Source organism: Lactuca saligna, chromosome 4 (assembly GCF_052625555.1).
Source record: "Lactuca saligna cultivar CGN05327 chromosome 4, ASM5262555v1, whole genome shotgun sequence".
In the NCBI taxonomy this organism is placed as follows: domain Eukaryota; kingdom Viridiplantae; phylum Streptophyta; class Magnoliopsida; order Asterales; family Asteraceae; genus Lactuca; species Lactuca saligna.
This window is the reverse complement of record NC_136420.1, coordinates 275,885,400-275,892,758: the sequence shown is the minus strand read 5'-3', so window position 1 is coordinate 275,892,758 and position 7,359 is coordinate 275,885,400. Positions and strand designations below refer to the sequence as shown.

The 7,359-nt window shown below is 32.9% G+C and overlaps 2 long non-coding RNA genes across 2 annotated transcripts; both read right to left on the bottom strand.

Moving 5' to 3' along the window:
• Positions 1-972: 972 nt before the first annotated feature.
• Positions 973-1,788, bottom strand: LOC145039156 (uncharacterized). The gene is made up of 3 exons (XR_013679760.1): positions 1,681-1,788; positions 1,505-1,597; positions 973-1,109 (listed from the first exon to the last, which is right to left on the bottom strand). It is a non-coding gene; the product is annotated as an uncharacterized LOC145039156 (long non-coding RNA).
• Positions 1,789-3,899: 2,111 nt separating this feature from the next.
• LOC145039154 (uncharacterized) lies at positions 3,900-7,037 on the bottom strand. Its single transcript, XR_013679759.1, has 7 exons — positions 6,572-7,037; positions 6,040-6,231; positions 5,886-5,966; positions 5,670-5,800; positions 5,045-5,220; positions 4,363-4,907; positions 3,900-4,112 (listed from the first exon to the last, which is right to left on the bottom strand). It is a non-coding gene; the product is annotated as an uncharacterized LOC145039154 (long non-coding RNA).
• Between the last annotated feature and the right edge of the window lie 322 nt (positions 7,038-7,359).

Here is a 7,359-nt window from a genome sequence, read left to right as displayed (position 1 = left end):
GGTTAGCACCTTATTCACATTTTCCTAAGTAACTAAGATTAGGAATTATAAGTGTTTAGTTACTTACTACTTATCATTAATACTTTTAATGAAGGGAGAACTTATAGTCTTTGTCCTACCCATTCGGCTAACGACCCTCCACCAGTCAAGGAGGCGGTGGGTGAGAGTGGACACCCATTAAACTGCCATTTTATATGCAGTAACCTTATACCCCCCTTATAGACCGGCTTCGTGAATGAGGCCTACTAACGGTAAGACTGACTTTACTCTTATACAAATATATACTTATTATTAACTTATAATATTATAAAGTATAAGGGTTGAATTTTAACTTTTAAAATTCTAACGGCTTACTTGGAATTAAAGTATTCATAAGTGAAACTTTCACTACTAGAAAAACAGCCTTTTACGACGCGCAATATGTGTCGTAAAACGCTCAGACGACGCGCAAATGCGTGTCAAGAAAGGCCATGTCATAACGAGAGACGGCACGCTTTTGCGCGTCGTCTGTAGACGACGCGCATTTACGACACGAATTTAGGACACGCATTTACGACGCACATTTACGACGTGCAATGCGTATCAAGGAAGCCCCTGTCATAAAGGAAGACGACACGCATTTGCGTGTCGTAACCTTACGACGCGCATTTATGACTCGCATTGCATATCATTAAAGCCCCTGTCAAGAAAGGGTATGTTATAAATGAAGATGACACATACTTTTGCGTATCGTAATTTTAAATGTTTAAAAAAAATATTATTTATAGATTTACTAATTTTCAAATTAAATTTGCATTTAGTGTCTGATAATAGAAAATAAAATATCATATACAAAACATACAATACATTGCATAAAATTTAATGTCAAACAAATAATCGTTCAATGAAAAAATAAAACAAATCAATAGTAGTTGTAATAGAATTTTACAAACTAATTATATACAATAAATATGAAAAACTTGAAATCCCTAAGATTAATAGTTCTAACAGAAGCTTCACGTGAGATACATACAGTTGGACCAGTAAGCAAGGATCTTCCCGAATCCACAATGGCATCCAAAGAACACGTACACAATATCTTCTGCTACTGTTGAAGGTTGCCATGATAACTGTTAAGATTTAAGCATAACAAAGAAACCAATCAGTGACTACAAGAAGTTAGATAGTGACAAATTCAATTTCTCAAAATTATCACAATGATAAATAAAAAAAGGAACCAAAGGTCTCCCTATCTCAACATCCTTTGAAGCTAAAATTCATATGTGGGAACCATTAATCACGATAGAAGCCATAGAAGAAGTTAGATAGAGACAAATCCAACTTCTCAAAATTATCACCAAACCCCATATAGGACTTCGTCTTAATAATCTCATCTTAAGGAATTATAGCCCTTCTCAAAGTCAACCTTAAAAAACAAATTCTTATGATGACACTCCTTGGCTCAACCTGTAATCATCCAGTTTAGCATTTGGAACATCCCTAATTACAACAGTAAAAAATGTACCTTACTAGAGCAGCAGCCAGACTTTCGACATTTGGAGCATCTAAATTGGCGGTTAGTTCATCAAGTGCAAGTATTCCACAACGAAGCAAGCACCTGAGATCAATTGAAAATGGATTTTTCGAAATTCCTTCAATCCAAAATACAAAGGGAATGGGCAATTAGAGATGATGGCACACCTGTTGACCTGCACTGCACCTTCCTCGCATTTCAAGCTCAGCATCACCAGCTTGCATAACAACCTGAACTTACATTTAACCATAAAAATTAGGGTTGGGTTAAAATGTAAGATATAGGAACATAATTTCATTTAATTTTATGTTTAAAAAGTTTACCAATTTACCTCGTACCTATAAGACCTACTAGCACCACATTCAACATTTGAACGGATAGTAATGTAATCAATATCCTAACCTCTGTATGTTTTCTGCCATAGTTCTCTTAAAAGGGGCTGAACATGGAAGCTAACATCAACATGGGTTCTGGACAAAGTCGTTTTCTTGGAGGTGTTGTAGCAACCTTAGCAAGTGTTATCATGTTCATTGATGAAGGGCTTACTGGTAATTTTGGCTGCCGTAGGAGGGAGTGTAAGAGTTTAAGAGGAGGCAAACAACAATAACCATATAAGTTACAAAATCTATAACAACAAATATGGATAGAGAGAGAGAGAGAGATACCAGGGTATGCCAAATTCTATCTCTACTGATCTCATCACCTATGAGGTCTATTCGACAATCTTTATATGTTTTAATCCATTTCATATGTCCTAATTTTGCTTCATCAAGTTCTGCTACCGACACCAATTTGAAAAGGCCTTGAACTTCAGACAATTTGCTACAACCTTGATACATAAATTTCCTCAATCTAAAGCGATGTGATTCGAATGTTATCACCTTCAATGAAAAGCACCAATATATATACAACTCTTCTAGCGTACTTGGGAGACTAAGGAGGGATTTAATATTTGGACAAAAAGTTAATTCGAGTACCCGAAGCGTTTTAAGATTAATGTTACTGGGAAGTTTTTTAAGCATATTATTGCCTAAATTTATGTAAAATAATGGTTGGCCACTAAAAACCAATGGAACATCATTGTTGTTCCCAAGGTCGCAGTTGTTGAGAAACAAAAACTTTAAGGAGTCTGATAAGGAAAACGAGGACTGTTTTGGAATTCCTCCACCAATACATAAAGTTTTAGCCTTTTAAGTAGATTTATGTTACTCCTGTTCGATGAAACCTTCCATAGATTCTTACACCCAGTAAAGTCCAATAGAACAAGACTCTCAAGGCCTCCAATGGTTTCACAAACGTGAGTCAGACTGCTACAGTTCCAGTGAATCAAAGTCTCAAGATTGGGAAGCCATGAAAGTTTGTTGATACTAACAAGTTTGCAAGACTCTTTGAGATTCAGAATCTTCAACGAATTAAGAACCTATTCCAAGAATAAAAAGATTAATTTATCATTGTTCATTCACATAAGAACCAATATATAGGTAATAAATCTTAAAGCAGGACCATATATATATATATATATATATATATATATATATATATATATATATATATATATATATATATATATATATATATATATATATATATATATATATGGTTAGGTTCATGTGAGACGGCCTAATTTTGTGAGACCATGAGACACATGTTTTTATTTTTTTTTTATTTTTTTATTTTTTTTTAGTTAATTCAACTTCCGAAAATAATATTTAAAATTTTTTTTTTTTCCATTTATTTTGCATTTTAAAATTATTTTTAGAGTATGCACAGTCTAATATTCTATTTAGAATATTTCACGTATTTTTCAAAAAAAAATACATTTTTTTTTTATTTTTTTATTTTTTTTATTTTTTTAGTTAATTCAAGTTCCGAAAATAATATTTAAAAAAAGACTTTTTAGATTTTTCCATTTATTTTGGATTTTAAAATTATTTTTTACAATATGTCAGTGTAATATTCTATTTAGAATATTTCATGTATTTTTCAAAAAGAAAACAGGATTTTTTTTATTTTTTTTTAGTTAATTCAATTTCCGAAAATAATATTTAAATAAAGAATTTTTGGATTTTTCCATTTATTTTGCATTTTAAAATTATTTTTAGATTTGGTCTCACGGTCTCACAAAATTAGAATGGTCTCAAATGAACCTGAACCTATATATATATATATATATATATATATATATATATATATATATATATATATGAGGGGGAAAGAGTGATGAAGCTTCAATTAAAAACGGGGCATGCTGCATGAGTTTGAAGGTAAACAATGTAAGCAAAACATAAACAGGTTAAAGGACACTTGGGTCAACATTCACATAGAAACTGTCGAAAAATGAGAGGATATAAAGTCAATAGCAACATTGAATTCCTACCATTGGATGTTCAAACGTTTTCAAGTTTCGATAAGTCATATCTATAGCTACCAAGGTGCTCATCAATAAGCCGGAGGGTATTTTAGAAAAATAACATCCATGCCAACACAACCATCTTAATTCTGGAAAATTCTTGTACAACCCCGTGAGTTTCACATATTTGAGCTGGAGCAATTTTAGTTTATCCATCTTTGCAAACGAATCTGTTTTACAGATTAATGGCTGCAAAATTAGCATCAAGTGGAAGGATTAATTAGTATCCCTCATATCTGACATCAAATGCTTTGAAAATTAAAGGTAAAATTTGTTTAATTTTTTTTCCATTTTTTTTTTTGCATATGTAGCCCTTTTCTTAAACATAACTGAATTATTTTTCATTACCAATGTTAAGAAGCAAAAGATAATTGAATAAATATTTTTCTTAAAGAGTATTTTTGAATTAGGAAAACTTATAGTAAGACTTTGATCTTACACATAAGACTTTTAATGCTTCTTCTCTATCTAGTATCGGGATCCGTAGAACAGAAGTTTAATCATCTTTTAAGCTGATAGAGAAATGCAACAAACTGGAAGAATCCATATGTGATATGACAGATATTTGAATTTACTTCTGTTACTCCAAACAACAATATCCCATGTGATTTGTACTCTTTTATTGCGGTTTTAATTTGGCTGAATTAACCGTGACATAATCACAACATCTGATGCTATTCTGTGATTCTGTCAGTTACACATAGTACAAAATTTGGGCTCACCAATACTTCTTCTTATGAGTGAATCTCACCTTCAAGAGAGAAAGAGCATCTGCAAATGTTTTCTCAGAATCATCTGAGAACTCCATGTAAATTGGGCAAACTCCTTGATACAAAGCCAATTTCTGTTGTACCCTTTTACTATTTTTAGACACACATTATCCAAATTCAGTAACAAAATCTATAATTAATCCACCTTGAAATGCTTGATTAAGACTAGAAAGTGTGCCCCCACTCATTAAGCTTGATTCGGTTCTTAACAACACTGTGAGCATCACATTAACTACTTTTAGAGGAAACTTACAATTTGACAAAATAAATAAATAAATAAGAATATAAGTCCTAATACATTAAGGCAGGTTTTAGCTTAACCCATTAAGTCAATAAAGAAAGACGGCTTACTTTCCATGAGTAGTTTCTCCAGAAAGCATGACTGCATCAGCACCCTCTCTAACAGCAATAACAATGTCTGAGACCTCAACTCTTGTTGGTGTGGGATGAACAATCATGCTTTCAAGCATATTTGTTGCAAAAATTATAGCTTTTCCCATGCTACGACATGTCCTGATTATCTCTTCCTATAATTTCATTCAACTTAATTAATTAATCCACTGTTTTTTACTATCTATCCTAAAACCCTTTCTTCCCAACTCTTGTTGGGCGATCAAATGAAAATAATATTAGCTAATCATGTTCTTGATAAAGAAAATGTCTTCAATACTCTATGATCTTATTAGAATATCATAAGTATTAGTAAATTTTGGTAGCTATCCACTTGCATGTGTTTGTTAAACAGCAAATCTAGAGAGGTGAAACTCAACAGTATATCTTACTACTTACTAGCTAGCTTAGCTTAGAGGAGGTGTTCTTATCCCAAACATTTCTGATACCAAAATTTATTATCATATACATATATGGTAGCTTGTTCATCAAGATAGACGGTTGAGCAACTAAGTGTTCTGAAATCTGGAAATTTAAAAAGCAAACAACGAGTGTACTCATTCATATTCACACAACATTATCTTACAAATCAAACACGTGAATGGATGTTCAAAGCATGGCTATCAACCCATTTGAAATCGACTTGGGGGCAATTGTCAATTTCACATGGCCCTCCTTCACATCCACTGCAGGAGAGCAGTTAAAGAACCCATGTGGCTGCAAAACCAAAACATTTATATATTTTTTTTTGTTTTTTGTAAATAAAATAAACATACATAACCAATTAAAAAAACATTCATACCTGAAGCATATACCCAATCCGTACCACTGGGATCACATACCAATCTTCCAACCTAGGACATGAGTTATCCCAAATACATACCTGCAAATTTTCATATAAGAAAATATTGTACGAAAAGCATGCACAAACTGATTAAAAAAACAAGGAAATATACTTAGTCACCAGAGAACATTGTCTGTTTCTTCAAGAGATCGATTTTGCTGGACCCATGAAGCCAGACCTTCACCAACACACAAGTTTTGGTTGGGAAATTCTCCTCCAGGGAAATCCTCACCACAAGTATACGGTGAGATCCATAAATTATGTTTTAAAAAGGCAGCCCTTCTTACGAACTTGGCTTCTGAACCTGCTAAAGGCAAGTAGTTTACCGGATGTAAAAAGTCTTCAGCAAGTACTTCTCAGTATCAGGAAACCATGGAAAAACGTTTTTTTTATATTTGTTTATTTAATTTTTCTTCCAATACGTTTTTCAAACGTGAAGGAATATGCTTTTGATACGTTTATTTAAAAGACATTAACAATTCTTATTTGATTCTAGAATTGTTTAATTTAAGTCGGACATTTCATCGAATGGCTAGAATGCATAAATTTTCTTTATGAATAGATGAGAATCAGAGCATGGAAAATGAAATTAAACTAAATCGATGATAGGATTGTATAAAGTAATGTAACAGATCTATTCTTACCTTGGAATCGATGCCTATCCAGAGAAAGGTTAGAAGGCTAGTGAACAATGTTAAAGAATCTCAACAGATGTCGAACCCTAGAATGCTAAAGAACATGTTAAGCTCTAGAATGGTCACGAATGGTTGAAGAAATATGATGTAGGAGGTAAGATGTTGAGATATGGATTAAGCTTGTAGAACCCTAGATGGAATCACCGACTCTTAGCGACTCTTCTGGAAGTGAAAACTATGGCAGCCGCACCTCACACACAATGTGTGTGCGTGTGTGTCTTTTTCCTCCTCTTTTACATTCTATGTGTCTTTGTTCCTAACTCGCAAAGAAATGGTGAAAGATCACAAAATCTTCTGAAAGTGAAATTTGTGTCTTTTTTGTCCTTCGATCGTGAGAGAGAAAAATGGAGAGAAATTAAGATAGAATGGTTTGCAGATGATCGTGAGAGAGAAATGGAGAGAAATTCAAGTGGGTATTCAAAATTTTTGGGATTTCATTTCCCGCCGTATCTATTAAACGCGCCTTTCATTAAAAATATAAAGCGACATCTATGGAAGGCGCACATTTAAGATACAGCGCCCTCCGTGTTTTTAATTTTTTTTCTTTTGACACTGGTTTAAGGGCACCCAATAATGCGTGACCTAAATCCTTAAATTTTTTTAATAGATGAGACTTTTTTAATATCACTCTCTTTTGCGTAACATAAATCATCAAGTGTCGTAATTTGCGCGTCGTAAAAGGGTTTTTTTCTTGTAGTATTTTCAAATTCCAAAACTTGAGGGCAAATTTGGAAACT